Raw genomic sequence first — 17,249 nt, forward strand, 5'->3', positions numbered from 1 at the left:
TTTTAAAGAATCTCCACACTGTTCTCCATAGTAGCTGTACTAGTTTGCATTCCCACCAACAGTGTAAGAGGGTTCCCTTTTCTCCACACCCTCTCCAGCATTTATTGTTTGTAGACTTTTAAATTGCAGCCATTCTGACTGGTATGAAATGGTACCTCATTGTGGTCTTGATTTGCATTTCTCTGATAATGAGAGATGTTGAGCATCTTTTCATGTGTTTGTTAGCCATCCATATGTCTTCTTTGGAGAAATGTCTACTTATAAATAAATAAACATTTTTTTAAAAAAAGCAAATTATCAACCCAATGCTCCATGACCCTCTACACACAAGGATATTCTCCTGCATGATCACAGTACAACCAGCAAAATAAGGAAAGTCTTGCTGATACATCACTAAGTATTCCAGTAATGCCTGTGTAGTAAAAAGATCCCATGTGAAATCATGCATTGACTTTAGTCATCTGTGTTCCTTTAGTTTCCTTCCGTCTGAAATATCTCCTCAGTCTTTAGTTGACCAATTGAAGATCCCAGGTGGGTTATTTTGCAGAGTGTCCTCAGATTGGTTTGCTGGACTGTTCTGTGTGGTTCTTCCCCTTCGGCAGAAATATCACCAAAATGGAGCTGTGCTCTCCTCACTGCGTCCCTCTGGGAGGTGCATGATTTCAATTTGTCTCTTTATTGATGATGTTCCCTTTGATCGCTTAGTTAAAGTGGTGTCTCCCAGGTGTCTCCCCTGTAAAGTTACTACTTCCCACTTTGCAATTAATAATTAGTTTGTGGGGAGATATTTTGAAACATGTCAATATGCTAAACTTCCTCAAACTTGAATTTATTCATTGATTTATTTCTCTAAGTATGGACTCAGGGTTTTCTTTTTGTTCAGTGAGTTCTAATCCATTACAATCATCCCTCATTTTGATGCTCAAATTGTCCCTAACTTGGCAAGTGGGAACTCTAACTCCTGCAAGCCAGCTTATTTTTTTTTTTAAGATGGGTCCCCATGATTCTTTAAGCATTTTCTTGCTTGCTGGCTCCACCAGATGTTCCAGGTTCACCTTGAACTCTCCCTGTTCCAGTCCTGGATTCAGCCATTTTTCCAAAGACTCCCAGTTCCTTTTAGCAGAGAATGGTGTTTGAAAGGTAAGATTCGGGTGCTAGATATTCTGTTTGCTACTGATATGTCAGTGTTCTCCAGCTGCATCAGTGAATAGGGTTAAAGAGTATGTGTGTGTGTGTGTAGGTGTGCAACACACATTTACATCTGCATTTACTCCATAATCTCTACATATGGAAAAACATACATCTGCACATCCAGACCTCCAAGTCTAATCCAACATGACAGCATTCATTTTCCCTTATTTGTAAGGCTCTTTTCTGACATCAAGGAACCTGGCTTCCAACTCCTTGATACACGTACTCATCCGATCAGATCCCCAGTGTGTGACCAACCTCCCGTCTCTGACACCCTCTCGGCCAGACAGGTGCCTCAGCCTTGCCCTCCTGCTCAGGCTGCCACACCTCCCTCTGCCTGGGAGTCGGTGGTGGGAAGGCAGTTGGTTCTTCTACTCTGCCCAGAGGGAGAAAGAACCCACGTCGGGGGGACAGGCATTGTCATTCTGCCATAGAGGGTGAGTGCTCTCCAGGGGAAGGGGGTCTCTGTGATGCCCTAAATTTGCCCCAGGGACATCTGCTTTCCTCCCGCTGTCAGATGGAACATGGTAAAAGGCTTGAAACAGAAAGTTGAAGAGCAGGAAAGTTGTTTTTGTTGTAGCTGTTTAGTCCCCAAGTTGTGTCTGACTCTTTGCCACCCCATGGACTGCAGCACGCCAGTGGAAAAGCCACAAAGAGACATACAGAGAGACACGAGAGGATGGCAGAAAGAAGAGAGAGAGGAAGAAGAAAATCGTGACTCAGGGTTAATGTGTGACAGAAACCAACACAATATTATAGAGCAATTATCCTCCAATTAAAATAAATAATTTTTAAAAATCATAATAATCTACCTACCAACCAGAAAATCAGTTTAAAAGAAAAAAAAAAGAAAGGGTCTTAGGTAGGAAAACTAATATTAGACAGTTTGACCAGAGGAGAAAAAAGGAAGATAAGATGAATTCCAGTGATTGACATTACTGACCTCTAAGCTGTCCCTGAGGACCTGGTTGGTGAACAGCTGGTTTCTCACAAGCTCTCAGCCACCAAATTCGGTGTACAGTACATTGTGGGAGAGAGAGACTTCTAAGATGCCCACACTGAGTTGGCATCTCTGAGGCCCCAAATCCACCATCCTGCAGAAACTCCAGTGCAGCAACCCCCTGATTTCCCCAGGCATTTTCCAGCGCTTCAATAGTGAATCCAGTCCAACGTCACAAACCACCAGAATAATTTCTTAAAGGTGAATCATCTCATTACCCATGAGTTAATTCTGAAGTCTCTGAAACAAATACTTTTGAGTTTTTGAGAACGAAAAGAAGAACTACCACCTTTTATGGTCATGGAGAAAGAGTGAATTCACCAGTCTAAACCATCTCATTTCTTTTTCTCCAGTTGGCCCTTCCAGCAGCATTGGCCAGGGTGATGGTCTCTACCTCCAGTCTCGGCTCCCACCTCATCCTACTGTGGCCTGGGGTCTGCCCCAGCTCTCCGCTGCACTGTTCTCATCCCAGTGGGATAGGAGTCAGAGGACTTTCAATCCTGATCTGAATGATCCTGCCTGCACTTAGCACCGTTGACAGGCCTCCTCTTCTTGAAATTTCACTCTTCTGCTTGAGATTCTTCCACAGCCCACCAAGTCGAAATGCCTGGCTCCCGCACAACCTCATTTCCACCATCCCTGGGGTCTCACCTCCAGCCACACTCCCAACTTGAACTTTAAAATCTCAGAAGCTTTCTGTACTCTGCACCTTTACCCCTTCTCCTCTCACTCCTAGGATGGCCTCCCCAACCTGAATAATTTCTCAGTTCAGTTCAGTTCAGTCGCTCAATCATGTCCAACTCTTTGAGACCCCATGAATCACAGCACGCCAGGCCTCCCTGTCCATCACCAACTCCCAGAGTTCACTCAGACTCACGTCCATCGAGTTGGTGATGCCATCCAGCCATCTCATCCTCGGTCATCCCCTTCTTCTGCCCCCAATCCCTCCCAGCATCAAAGTCTTTTCCAATGAGTCAACTCTTCGCATGAGGTGGCCAAAGTACTGGAGTTTCAGCCTCAGCATCATTCCTTCCAAAGAAATCCCAGGACTGATCTCCTTCAGAATGGACTGGTTGGATCTCCTTGCAGTCCAAGGGACTCGCAAGAGTCTTCTTCAGCACCACAGTTCAAAAGCATCAATTCTTCGGCGCTCAGCCTTCTTCACAGTCCAACTCTCACGTCCATACAAGACTACTGGAAAAACCATAGCCTTGACTAGACGGACCTTAGTTGGCAAAGTAATGTCTCTGCTTTTGAATATGCTATCTAGGTTGGTCATAACTTTTCTTCTAAGGAGTAAGGATAACTTCTATTTTGCCTTTATTCAACTCAGTACCTAAACTCCCTGAGAATAATTAGGCAATAAATAACTGCCTTCTTTTGGACTATTTTACAACTGTGACATAAGCAAAGAGAAGTGCAAAGCCATAGATGTACAGCTCAAACTCTCATAGCAAAATGAGTGCCCTCAACCACCACTCGGCCTGAGAAACAGAACTCATCCCCTTCCCTTGGCCGCCCCCACCATGGTGCCTCCTGACAGTCATCAAACCCTCCTTCAGCTCATCGGGTAACACTTGTTGGTTAGTTGCTAAGTTGTGTCCAACTCTGGGACCCCATGGACTGTAGCCCAGCAGGCTCCTCTGTCCATGGGATTTCCTAGGCAAGAATCCTGGGGTGGTTTGCCATCTCCTTCTCCAGTGGATCTTCCCAACCCAGGGATTGAACCCACATCTCCTGCATTGGCAAGGGGGTTCTTTACCACTGAACCACCTGGGAAGCCCAGGTAACCCTACACAGACTATATTGTTCATGTCCTCAGTTTTCTTTATGATTATATCACCTAAATATGCTTCCCTAAAATGTTTAGTTTTGTGTTTATTTGAATTGTGTATAAATGGAATTGTACATTCAATATTTTGTTGTATCTGACATGTTTGCTCAATGGTATATCTTGAAGATTTAATCATGCATTTTTGCTTAGCTGTAATTTGTTTATTTTTATCATTACATAGTATTTCATTGTATAAATATACCAGAGTATTTTATTTTTGATAGACATGGGAGCGCTTGGCTATTCTGAACATGCTATGATGAAAATGCTCAGTGCATCTGTGCCTGTTCTCTGCAAGATAAATGCCCAGCTTCCCTGATGGCTCAGTGGGTAAAGAATCTGCCTGCAATGCAGAAGACACAGGAGACGCAGGTTTGATCCCTGGGTCAGGACAATCCCCTGAAGGAGGAAATGGCAACCCAATCTAGTATTGTTGCCTGAAAAATCCCATGGACTGAAGAGCCTAGTGGGCTACTGTCCAAACAGTCACAAAGAGGTGGACACCACTGAGCTACTAAACGCATATATGCCCAGGAGTAGAGTTGCTGGATCATGGGTTATGCCTAGCTTCAGCCTTACAGGATAATGCCAAAATGTTTCCAAAGTGGTCATCACTGACCCTGAGATTAGATGAAATAGCTGTCTTTCATGCAAAGAATACTTCTACTTGAGATTTAAAATAAAACAAGACAAAAAGCAAGAACTTCGAGTAAGAGTCCAGGGGGTGAGAGGTGAGCACTGGCAAAGGTCAGGGAGGATGAGGACCCACTGCCAAGGGGTCTAGCCCTCACAGGGCTTGGAAGGTGAGGGTCAAGACGGAACCACTATAGCCCCCCATGTAGAGCTGTGTTTGCTTCTCAGCTGCGAACACTAAAAAATAGCTCCCCTCCTTTGTCTCGAAAAGAAGGAACAAGGCTTAACTAAGCAAGGATGTCATTCCTCCTTAGGGTATCCCAGTGCCTCGGATGTTCCTGTGGCATCCACAGACGTCCATGGGAACTGTGAAATGCACCAGGCTGCTGCTGGGCCAGCCCTCGTCACCCTCCACCCCAGTTCCCACTGGCTCCCTCTCCTCAGCCTCAGCAATTCTCCTCCTGTCCTGGCTGGCCAGTGGCTCTCACAGTTCTCTCCAAGTCTCAGCCCTTCCAGCACAAAGAAAGGCTGCAGAAGTCTCATGTGCCACCACCTGTGTGGGGTGTGGCGTGCTCTTTTTCCACACCTTTCACTCCTCAATCACAGACAGCATTTGAGAGGGAGGCGAGTGGGCAGTGGGGGTGAGGGGGAGCAGTGGAGGTGGAGGTGGTACGTCTGGGCATTATTCTACAGCTGAGGCTGAGGGGGGCACCCAGGTTTCCTCCTCTTCACTGTATGGAAAAGTGTGGACCACATCTTGGTCTTCACTGGGTCCTTCCCTTTCCCCACCCCTCTCCAGTGCCCAGTGGAGTCCCTACACCCAGCTACCTAATCTGCCTCTTACCCAACCAGCAACTCTGTAACAACTGGAGATGCAGGAGGCACCCAGTTCTTAGAACTCTGTACCATCATCTGCCAGAAAACTGTCAAAATGACCATATAAATCTACAGTGACTATGTGGATGGCACCCCCTGGAGTTGTGCAGAGCACAGCTTTTTCATTGTACACCATATTCTGCCTTATGGGTAATAAAATCCAATGATTATATGCAAGTTTCATGTTTATTAGTAATCCCAAACTCTTAAAATCGGGTGACCAGTATGCTACCAAGGAACAATTATCTAAATGACACTAAAGGCTCCCATTAGATGGAACATCCACCAAATAAGTTCAAGTCAGCCAGAAACTGCCAGCAAAGGGGACTTGATTTAATAAAACAGCCAGTGGATAGATTTGAATTTTTTCTATAGCTTAATGATTCTTCCCATGTGAACTAGAAGGATGCTACTTTGCAGGGTGTAGCAAGAGGTGACATCAAAATTCATCCGTCCAGTTCTTCATGATGAAGAGCTGGAATGAGGGGCCCAGGGCACATAGGCTCTGAATCAGAGTCCGTGGTAAGGGTGGCTGCACAGAGCCATGCAGGGAGTGTTTGACTGAGGAGGGTAAATGACAAGCTCACCAAAACAACCACTCAATCCAGTTGAAGTCTTTTTTCCTCCAATGTGTCTGCCCACAGGGATGTCTTTTTCTAATTCTCATGAGGACTAGTGCTATGCAAGATTTTCAAACTATTTCCACAAAGCCAAACCTCTTAATAGCCGTTCTCTGAAACCAACATCTCTTTTGCAATCCACAAAGTCAAAGACACTGATTTGTCTAGCTTCTTTGCTTCTTTGTTAAATTATTTATAACTCTATAGATCAATGAAATCTGTGTTCTAAGTTCAGCACTGTTTGCGCCTCCAGATTACTCTTTGTAACTCTCTGTATTTTATGAGACTGACCTTCAGGGTGGCATCACACAGTCTCCCTTGCTTCCAGCTTCTATCTGGGGTTGGCCAGGGTGAGCCACCTGCATCCAGTGGGCTGGAGGGAAGACTGGTCAAGTTTTGTTGCGCATGCTTCTTCCTGGCGGCCCACAGATTGACAGTGTCAGCATCATGGGTAGAATTGTGCATGTGTGCATGCTAAGTTGCTTCAGTCATGTCCTATTCCATGCGACCCTATGAACTGTAGCCTGCCAGGCTCCTCTGTCCATGGGATTCTCCAGGCAAGAATACTGAAGTGTGTTGCCATATCCTGATGTAGGGGTTGAATTATGTACCCACCTAAATCCAAACTTGAAGGCTTGAGCCCCAGGACCTCAGCAAATATTTACAAATATGGCCTTTAGAGAAGTAACTGGGGCTTTCCTGGTGGCCCAGTTGGTAAAGAATCCACCTGCAATGTAGGAGACCCAGGTTCGTTCCCTGAATGGGGAAGATCCCCTGGAGAAAGAAATGGCAACCCACTCTAGTATTCTTGCCTAGAAAATCCTAGGGGCAGAGGAGCCTGACGGGCTATATAGTTCATGGGGTCACAAAGAGCTGACCACAACTCAAGTGACTAAACCACTCCTCAAGAGACAATTAAATTAAAAAGAGGATGGTAAATAACCCACCTGCCAATACAAGAGAAATGGGTTTGATTCCTGGGTCAGGAAGATCCCCTGCAGGAGGAAATGACAAGCCACTCCAGCATTCTTACCTGGAGAATCCCATGGACAGAGGAGCCTGGTGGGCTACAGTGCATGGGGTCGCAAAGAGTCAGACATGACTGAAGCGACTTGGGATGTCATAGGGTGGGCCCTAGTCAAATATGACTGATGTCCTTATAAGAAGACAAGATTTGGACACACAGATATGTGCACAAAGGGAAGACGATGTGAAGACATGGGGAGAAGAGAGCCATCTATAAACCAAGGAGAGATGCCTCAGAAAAGCCAGGCCTGCCAGCATCTTGATCTCAGACTTCTAGGCTCTAGAATTGTCAGAAAATTAACTTCCATTGTTTAAACTGCTCCACTGTATTCCTTTGTTAGGGCATTCTGGGCAAACTAATACAGTCCGTCAACCGAAATCACAGTGCAGACCACCACTCCCTGTGCGAGAGCCGAAGTTCTCTCCCTGGCTTGCGTCACTGCTCCCTCCCCGGACTCCAGGCTTAGGGGAACAGAGAAAGGGCTCCCTGCTGTTGCTGCTGGTTTCCTTTTGCTTTTATTATATTGGAACATAACATAATAAATATAAGAGATTATCTTTATTAAACTCACTTCAATTACTCCATTCACGTGCACCAGCAGTTACTACTAGGAGCTCAGACCGATCCACTTGTTCCCAGCGGTTTGCATGGTTTGCTCCTAAAACACAATGTCACCCAACAGACACAGACCAGGACAGTTCATCCTGCCATCTTACTGTGTGAAAGACATTTTCTGAAACTTCCTTTGGTGACAAGAAGCTGTTGGAATATGCAGCCTAGTGGTGAGGTCTGCCTAAATGAAGACCCCAAATCTGTGGAGCCCAGGAAACACTGATACCCTCCTACCAAGGAATAAGAAAGTGACTGCTCAGAAAAAGAAATTCATGCTTTGGAGAGAACATGCTGGAAATGAATATTTATATTTATATATACAATATTCCATCATTGTATAAATCATTTCTGAAAACCATGTTTTCTCTGTTAAAAATTCTGATAAATACCCATTTTCAAAACTTGGAAGTGGGAGTTAAAAAATAATTTAAAAACATTTTAAATTATAATTTTAGAGACCTTTGAACATATCTCTATCTATTGATAGATCTATCTACAAAAATAGTGCTTCGACAAGGCTTCCTTGCCTTTTCACTTTCTCTGGGTTTGGGCAATGGAGAGTACTTTTCCACTAGATTATAAGAGCAATTGCTTGAAGCCAAAAAAAAAAAAAAGATGGAAAATTTTTGATAAACTTCCAACAGAATCTTTGCCTAGTTTGTAGATGTGCCCCCAAACCTGTCAGGATAGAGTACTTTTTCACTAGATTATGAGAGCAATTGGTTGAAGCCAAAAAAAAAAAAAAGATGGAAAATTTTTGATAAACCTCTAACAGAATCTTCGCCTAGTTTGTAGATGTGCCCCCAAACCTGTCAGGATGGAGTAATTACAGACAATTCACTCCTTGCACAGTGATGCACTGCTTTTAGACACAATAGTCACTAACCAAGTATCAGAATAAACTGTGCTTAGATGATGTGAATCAAATCACCAAGTGGTAACATAAGCTTCTCAAGTGAGGAATAGAAATATAGAATCAGCAGACAACGTTAACAGCATGCATATGTACTAAGTTGCTTCAGTCATGTCGGACTCTTGTGAGCCCGGGGACTGTAGCCTGCCAGGTTCCTCTGTCCATGGGATTCTCCAGGCAAGAATACTGGAGTGGGTTGCCATGCCCTCCTCCAGGAGATCTTCCCGGCCCAGGGATTGAACCCACCTCTGTTACCTCTCCAGTGTTGGCAGATGTGTTCTTTCCCACTAGTGCCACCTGAGAAGCCTATTAATAGCAAAGGAAGGGGAAAAAGGATTTTTGTGCCATCAAGAAAACAAAGAACTTAAGAAGCATTCTCTGTACGTTTTTAAGAAACAGGGTATTAGTTCAATGGTACATGCCTAGCCATAAATAAATAACAGTATTGGGAGAATCTGCTTAATGTCTTGTACTGATCCAGGTGAGTCATCCAAAAAGTTGGAGACCACTGAGCATTCCAGCATAAAGGGCTGCAAAAGAAAAACCCACTGTACCCGAAATCTTAGAACTTCAGGCTCACAATTCTCTCTTGTTCCAGCTGACTTCAAAGCCAGACAAGGGGGAGAGCACAAAAGAGGAATGCTGTGCCCGAGGGCCCGCCAATGCCACCCAGCCTCCCGCCCGAGCCAGGGGGTCGGCTGCTGAGGAAGAGCTGCCACCTCTCAGAGAGGCTGGAAATATTTGGAATGTTGTGGGAGGCCCAAGGACCACCCAGTAGTAAAAACGCAGAGGAAAGCCTTCCAAATAAAACAGGAGACAGGAGGAGAGTGGCTCCTCTCCGGCTCCGCCTTCTGGCCTGGCCCGGGGCGGAAGCAGTCAATCCTCCCCTCCAACCTCCGCCTGCATCTTCCTGCACGCTTGACTGTCACAGAGGCCACAAACCTCGGAAACAATGCTATCATACTGTTTAATATTTGGAGGTGACAGAAAACATCCTAGTCATGTCAGAGAAAATAGCCGTTTAGACTAGACTACAGGAAAATGCCCCTGGCACTCAGCTCAGCACGCCTTCTCTTAAATGCCACCAACAAAACAAGAACCCAGCTCCAGGCAGAGCTCGGGGCGATATGCATATTTATTACCTGGTCTTTCAGGCAGGGGCTATGAAAATACGTTGATGGAGTGAATGTCACTGTTATGACTTTGAAATCAATGCTGCTTCCCAGCTGTTTTCTGTTATTGTTTGTTTTTTCAGGATTCCTCACTACGGAACCTGGGACCCGGAGAGCTGTTCATTTCTCTGCATTCCTACAAAGGCATCCTGCTGTTCCCAGCTTTTCTCCTTAAAGACACTGAGTGCAAATCGCTCAGTCGTATCGGACTCTTTGAGGCCTTAAGGACTGTAGTCTGCAGGCTCCTCTGTCCATGGGATTCTCCAGGCCAGAATACTGGGTGGGATTCTCCAGGCCAGAATACTGGGTGGAATTCTCCAGGCCAGAATACTGGAGTGGGCAGCCGTTGCCTTCTCCAGGGATCTTCCTGACCCAGGAATTGAAGTCTCCTGCATTGCAGGCAGATTCTTTACCAGCTGTGATTCTAAATCGCTTTCTCAGCACTGAAGGATGAACCAACCAGCTTCATCTCCCTAGAGAAGCCCCTAGAGGAGAGATTATCTGAATGCTTGAAGAAGCCATCCTTCTTCGCAATTATCCAAAGGAGTCTGTGAGGGTGACAAGATATTCTCTCTGCTACCCACATTCAGAGTTGTTAGCTTTGTGACTTAGATACTGGGGATTTGCTGTCATTTTTTAAATGTATATTTTTATTTTTAGTTTATTAAAAAAAAATTTTTTTTTATACTGCGCTGGGTCTTCATTGTGGCCCAGGGGCTTCTCTTGTTGCCCTCTAGTATGTGGGGTCTTAGTTCCCTGACCAAGGGTCAAACCCACGTCCCCTGCATTGGAAAGTGAAGTCCAACCACTAGACCACTGGGGAAGTTCCTGAGCTTTGTTTTTAAAGTACATTCAGTTGTGGTCTGAGTAGGAATTAATGGGATTTTGTAATCTAAGTAAGGTGAGCTCATTCCTGAGTTTTGCTAAACTTCACTGTTCAGCCTCCTGCTCCACTCACAGGGGACCTTCTAAACCCAGGAACCTCTGGCTGAATCAAAAGGCAAGTACTCTGCCCAGAGCCACACTCGGTGGGGCCAAGCAAGGCTGACAGACGCCGCCATGTTCCATGACCATGGCCTCCCAACTAGGTTTTCCTTCTTTTCACTCCTGCAAAGAATAAAAAGGCCACATGATCCCAAATTATTTTTCTCAGGTGACTTTCCCAATGGGTACCTGGGGCATCCAAACTCCCTCCTACCAGGAAGCATTTGTCATTTTCTCCACGCATCATGCTCCAGCAAAACCAGATTTCTCACATTAAAGGATGAAGCACACACTTTCATCCAGAGGGCTTTTTGAAGAATGAAGGTGAGACCTTGATTTACTGAGATTTGCCTGCCCTGCTCTATGATGCAAACAGATTCCTGGGCCTTGTGGCAGCCTTGCCCTTCATGTTTTGTGGCCAGGGCCATACATATCTTGCCTGGAGAGCTAAGAGTGGAATTTTAACTACGAATGTCCTTGTGTTTAATAGACTGAAGTCAAAAGGCCACATTCTGTCTCATATACACATGAACAACTTCGACTGGGTTACTCGTGTATATCTGAGTTTAGGCAAAATATTCCAGCACTTGGGCACTATTGAAAACATTCTTCTTCTTGTTTAATCTCTTTAATGTGCATGTGGGAGGGTGAAACAGCACGCAGAAATTAATCAAAACCTCACTCTGTTTCAGATAATGTTTTGTTTTTAAGGGAACAAAGCCATTTGGAATCAATTCCATCATTATACACACCAACCACGGAGCCTCTCCAAGCTTCTCTTGGAGGTCGCATTAGCCCAGACCTACCTGGTTATTTAAGGGACAGTTGTAGTAGAATGAAGCACACAGTAGGTCTATACTCAAAAGAGGCAAGATCAAGTTCCAGCTCTGATAATATTGCACCCACTTGGCAAGCCATTTAATCTTTCCTGGTATCTGCTCATCTGCAGGTTGTTGACTTTGCAAGGTTGTTATGTGAATTCAGTACGTAATGGGTGTTACATTTATTTTTTATTCAAAAGTATTTTTCCTGTTATAAAGGCAAAAAATGTGAACAAATAGAAACCCAATAATTATGGAGGTAGTAAGGAGAGACTTAAAGTCAAACAATGCAAGCATTGATTGGTATATGCAAGCATAGATTGGTATAGCTCCTTTGGAAAGTAGGTGCAATGCATACTGATAACACTGAGTAGATAATACTATTTTCTTTGATCCAATTATTCCACATATGAGTTTGTCATTGAAAATATAAAAAAAAGAGGGGGGGAGAATCTTCATGTGTAAAGGTATTTTTTCATAGTATATTTTTGTCATGGAAAGCAAGTGGAAACAATCTAAATTTTAAGTAAATAATGAAATTTAGATGCTTAGAAGATGCTTAAATTCTTATAGTGTTAAATGAATAGAAATGGATTCAAAATAAACATTTTGTGTGACTATATGCAGAATCGTTTGTACCAAGAAAAATAAGCATTAAAAAGGACTGGAAAGAAATAGGACAAGATTTCCAACAATGATGGGTATAATAAAACCAGAAGATGCTTTGAATAAAACCACTATATGAACGTTTGCCCCTTTTTGCATTCCTAATACCTTATACATATATGACACTGTATATAGTAAGTGAATTTCTTAAGACTTATGCCTTAGCTCCTAATTACCTAGAATACTTGTTTCAACCAACTCTCCAATTAATCAAAGTTCACCTTAAGTAGCACTGCAAAATAGTTTGAAATACTTTTTTCTGATGGTCTATTCTTATTTTTTCACCCAGCCATCTGTAAGATCATAGATATTCAGGATCTACCACATTTGGCATTTGGTCAAATAGCAAAAGCTTAGATTTAGTCATTGAGTGTCACAAGGCACAACATCAAAGGAATTTTCCAGCACTGCTCCCCACATACAGCCGGGCTTATGTCACTTGATCCTGAAGAATGCCAAGCAGTGAGCAGCGAGTGTTGACTGCTCATGGCAGGGGAGCTAGTGCGTATGTTTCTATCAACAGGAAAATGGGTGGCAAGCCCAACAAGGAGTGTGCAGGGACGTTTTCATTGTAGAAAAAAGATTTCAGTGAAAGTTCATCAGCATTACCATTGTGAGTTAAGCATAAGGAGGGGATACAATAAATAAAACCTCGTTAATTTATAGAAATTGAAGAAAAGCATCCAAAAGAGGCAATTCCATGAATATTTGGTTCTCTGACCCACAGGAAGAAATATTTATTGCCTTCAGATGAGAGACATCTTTAGTGGTTTTCCTTTGTAATAACATTACAAAATATCATTTTGGGTTTCTAGCATGTCTTGCCTGGAGAATCCCAGGGACGGGGGAGCCTGGCTGCCATCTATGGGGTCACACAGAGTCAGACACGACTGAAGCGACTTAGCAGCAGCATGTCCTACAGGCCTTTCTATGCCTCACTTGGAAACAGAGCACCACGCTCAGCATACAGTGGAGTTGTCCACTCGGGAAATGGATGCTAGCCTGTGTTGGGGCAACCCACAGAGGAAATGACTTTTGCAGAGAAGGAATAACATCTCTAGGGCAGAAATTAACTCACTCCTTGAATTTCAAATAGAAAAATGTTTCCTCACACCTGAGCTCGCCTAAAGAGCAAAAGAATGAACATTGACCTGAATTATAGGGAAGGAAAAGCCCCTTGAAGGCTCATGGGATCACAGAGAGTTAGAAATGAACAGTACCACCCACAAGATATACACAGGAGACAGTTCAGAGAGGTTAGGATCTTTTTTGAGGTCACACAGCCAGGAAATAATGCAGTCAGAATTCGGCCCCAAGTCCCCTGGCTCTCTGCAGCTCTGTTGTTCTTCGGTTGCCAGGTCATGTCCAACTCTTCGCAACCACATGGACTACAGCACACCAGACTTCCCTTTCCCTCACCACTTCCAGGAGTTTTCCCAAGTTCGTGTCCATTTCATCTGGCTTCTACACAAATATGACAGGGCTTGTGATCTGCCGGACCGCCACCAGGACTGTTCTTCAGACGTTCAGGAAGTAGTGTAGCATGATGGTAAGTGCTTTGGAGTCAGACCAGAGTCTAAATCTGAACTGTCGCTGGCTAGTGTGTGACCCTGGGCTAGTCACCTCTCTGAACGTCAGGGTCATCTATAAAGCCAGGTCATAACCCCAGCCCCACAGTGGGGTGGGAAGAATTAAATGATATAATGACCTCAAAAGTGTTGGACAGGCCACAGGGACTCGATGAACAGGATCTGCCCCTACAATCCTACTGCTGTTCTTGAAGGCATACCCAAAGCCCTGAATAGTCAGCTCAGCTAGGGAGGAAGAATGTGGTCCAGATGCGTCATCCTTCTTCACAAGAGCTGTATGGCTGTGTTTGAACTCTTTTGTGCCCAACCAGAATAAATCAAATCCAATCTAAACCATTTGGTGCTTGGCACCATTTGTGATACTAATTCATCAGTTTTTATTTTCTAGTTTACCCAAACCAGCCATTTCTAGAGGCTAGCGACTTTAAACTAAGCCTGCCAATAAAATACGACTCATCTTGAAAAATACCACAATCTTTCTGAAGCAGTGTAAATATAAATATACACAATATAGAAAAAAAAATTTTAGTTTATTTTGTATTGAAGCATAGTGGATTTACAATGCTGTGTTATCTTCTGGTGTACAGAAAAGTGATTTATATATTCTTTTTCATTTTCCATTATGGATTATTACAGGATATTGAATACAGCTCCCTGTGGTATATAGTAGAACCTTATTGTTTCTCTGTTCCATATGTAATAGATTGCATCTGCTAACCCCAAACTTCCAGTCCTCTCCTCCTCCATCTGCCTACCGCCTTAGCAACCACACGTCTGGCCTCTATGTCTGTGAGTCAATACAGGGAAATTTGATAGGAGTTTGGTCTTCAGCTTGGGTGCCAGTTCAACTCCAAATTTGCCCAGTTCTATTTTGGGGCATTAAAATCTATATGTGCTTAGTATCCCAGCCACCCTGCCATCCATGAGGTTTGAATATCCTTTATGGAATGAACTTGATCCTCCTGCCTTACTTTTGGTCTCTCTCCAGAGTGGCTAATGTGCTGGCATAGCTCTACCATTTGTCAGCCAGAAGTCTGGTTACACATTTGCTCGTCAATCTAAACCTAACCTATTCATACGCGCACTTGGGGTTTCCTGTAAATCAAGCAGACGTTCTGTCATTCACCAGCAATATCTCTCCATAGTATTCTACACCCATGTGCCTTCGTGAACTATTCACTATGTTTGTGGAAGAAGCATTCAAATCAATGTGCTTTTTCAGAAATGGTGACACCAGAATGTTATAAATCTGTTCATTACCACAAGGATAAATGATATTTCTGCCAAAGACTTTTGATAACGGGTACAGTAATGCATCTCAACACTTTCTGAAATTTAAAGGTCTGTCCTCAGAGGTAAGTAGGATAATGCATGACTAACAAAAGCCAAATCCCGGAGCTAAACTGTCCTTGTCAGTGTACTTGATCGTTTTGAGCAGACGCTGCCTTAGAAAGTTCATAATGTTATTTCTATTCTCTTGATATTAATGTCCAGGTAAGGCTGACCCCATGGTTTGTTAAAGGGAAGGTCCTTCTTAACTTAGCATGCTTTATTGTGATGTTTCTTATATTGGAATTCACACACGCTTTTTAACAGTTGTGCTTCAGGAGTCTGCGATGGTTTAAGGATGATATTTCATAGAATTATCAGTTCATCATTCATTAAAATATTATAACATTCAGTTGATTTGTCTCTTCAGAAGCTTAAGATATTTGTTTCTGATTAGAGTAATTAGTTGTTAACATTGTTTTTAAAATAGGTGATTTGACTCTAGCCTCACTAGCTCTTTTGGCATCTGCAAGAGGTACAAAGGAAATATGGAACTGGAAATCTAAGCAAGAAAATAGCAGTTCTTATTGACACGTGCACCACATCTTGGCAGCAAGTTAACTTCAATGTTTCAGCATTATAAAATGGTGTTTACATGTAGAGCTAATTCATGAAAACTATGGATGAAATGAAGGGGGGAAAGCCTCCAATCTAGCATATCTTCAAAGAGCACATTGTATTCCCACAAGTGCCTGAAAATGCCTGGTGTCATTACTATTCACTTTTGTATCGGTTACTATTCACTTCAAGCACTTGGGAATATGAGTATCAGTGCTGTAAAAAAAAATCCAGTATCTGTGAAAATCCAAATAGCGTGTCCTCTAAAATTAAAGACTCACAGATAGAGCTGTATCATATTGGCTTTCAAGATGTCCAAAATGAACAGAATATACATTCTGGTCAGAGAGTAATGGCGGTTCCTTACAGTTTTGGATTCTGAACAGGCTCAGCAGATCATCATTAAAGTTTTCGAGTCTGGGTTTCAAATATCAAGTCGCTTTTTGATAGTATAAAGATAAGTGTCTACCGAAGTAAAATTCTGTGCCTCAGTGAAATGTAGAAATATCTTGCTTCCCAAGCCATCTCTCCTCTTCAGTCCTGTTCATTCCCAAGGCAGCTGTTTTCCTCTATCTGATGTACACCCTCTAGTGTTTCCTGGCTGAAATACAGAAACTAAAGCTCAATTTACAAACAAAAAACATTATTGCAGTCTTGAAATATTATCCCCAGTTACCATACACTAAAGCAAACTTACCACCAGATGTTTTGACATGAACTTTAAGTGATTGCCAAAGTTTTTCAGCTGAGAATCTCAAAGCTAGATTCTTGTAATCCAACTTCAGATCCCAAAAGAGGACATTGACTTCTACTCTGTTAAGCTTAGATTCCTTCCCTTAGACTTCTTGTATTCTAATTTATATTTATTGTGCTATGCAGAGCAGGGAGGTGTTCAGTAAGAACTAAAGCATGCCAGCAAGCATTTCTCTGACCTATTTTCCAGGGGTAGAATTTACACTGAATTCTCCTAAGTTACTCAAGAGGTTCAAGGTATTTTTGACTCAAGAGAAAAGTGATTAATTTTTTAAATGGCTTTACAGAAACCATGGGCGTATTTTCTGCCATAGAACCCCTTAGGTCAAACAAGAAAGAGCAGCCATTTGGGAAACGTATTCCTTATGAGCACTTTTTCTTGACAGAGAAGAAAATATATTTCCAAACCTGTCAGCTGCTGTCGCTGCTACTTTGGAAGCCAGCCACAGCTGATTGTGTGAGCTAACTATAGACCAAGGTCATCTGGGGCTGCACCCTCTTCACAGGGATGGCACCCGCAGCTCGCCAGAGCATGTGGCCTGCCAGTACAGCCAGAACAGCCCAGAGAGCTATTTTCAGTTGGCCTTCCCACAAGAAGACCCTGGACTCTCCTTCACGCCACCAGCGTCCAGCTTCATACTTAACTATTCTCAACCATTATCTGATCTCTT

General features: G+C 43.3%; 1 protein-coding gene across 5 annotated transcripts in view; it reads left to right on the top strand.

Moving 5' to 3' along the window:
* The first annotated feature begins 15,017 nt into the window (after window positions 1-15,017).
* Window positions 15,018-17,249, top strand: part of ITGB6 (integrin subunit beta 6) — a 143,667-nt gene continuing 141,435 nt past the window's right edge. For 4 of the 5 annotated variants that reach the window (XM_069574366.1, XM_069574369.1, XM_069574367.1 and 1 more), the window contains exon 1: window positions 15,018-15,293. The gene's annotated coding sequence lies outside the window, so the exon portion shown is untranslated. The remainder of the gene's footprint in view (window positions 15,294-17,249) is intronic. The other variant, XM_069574364.1, reaches the window with a different exon arrangement.

This window comes from Ovis canadensis, chromosome 2 (assembly GCF_042477335.2).
Source record: "Ovis canadensis isolate MfBH-ARS-UI-01 breed Bighorn chromosome 2, ARS-UI_OviCan_v2, whole genome shotgun sequence".
NCBI classification, from domain to species: Eukaryota; Metazoa; Chordata; class Mammalia; order Artiodactyla; family Bovidae; genus Ovis; species Ovis canadensis.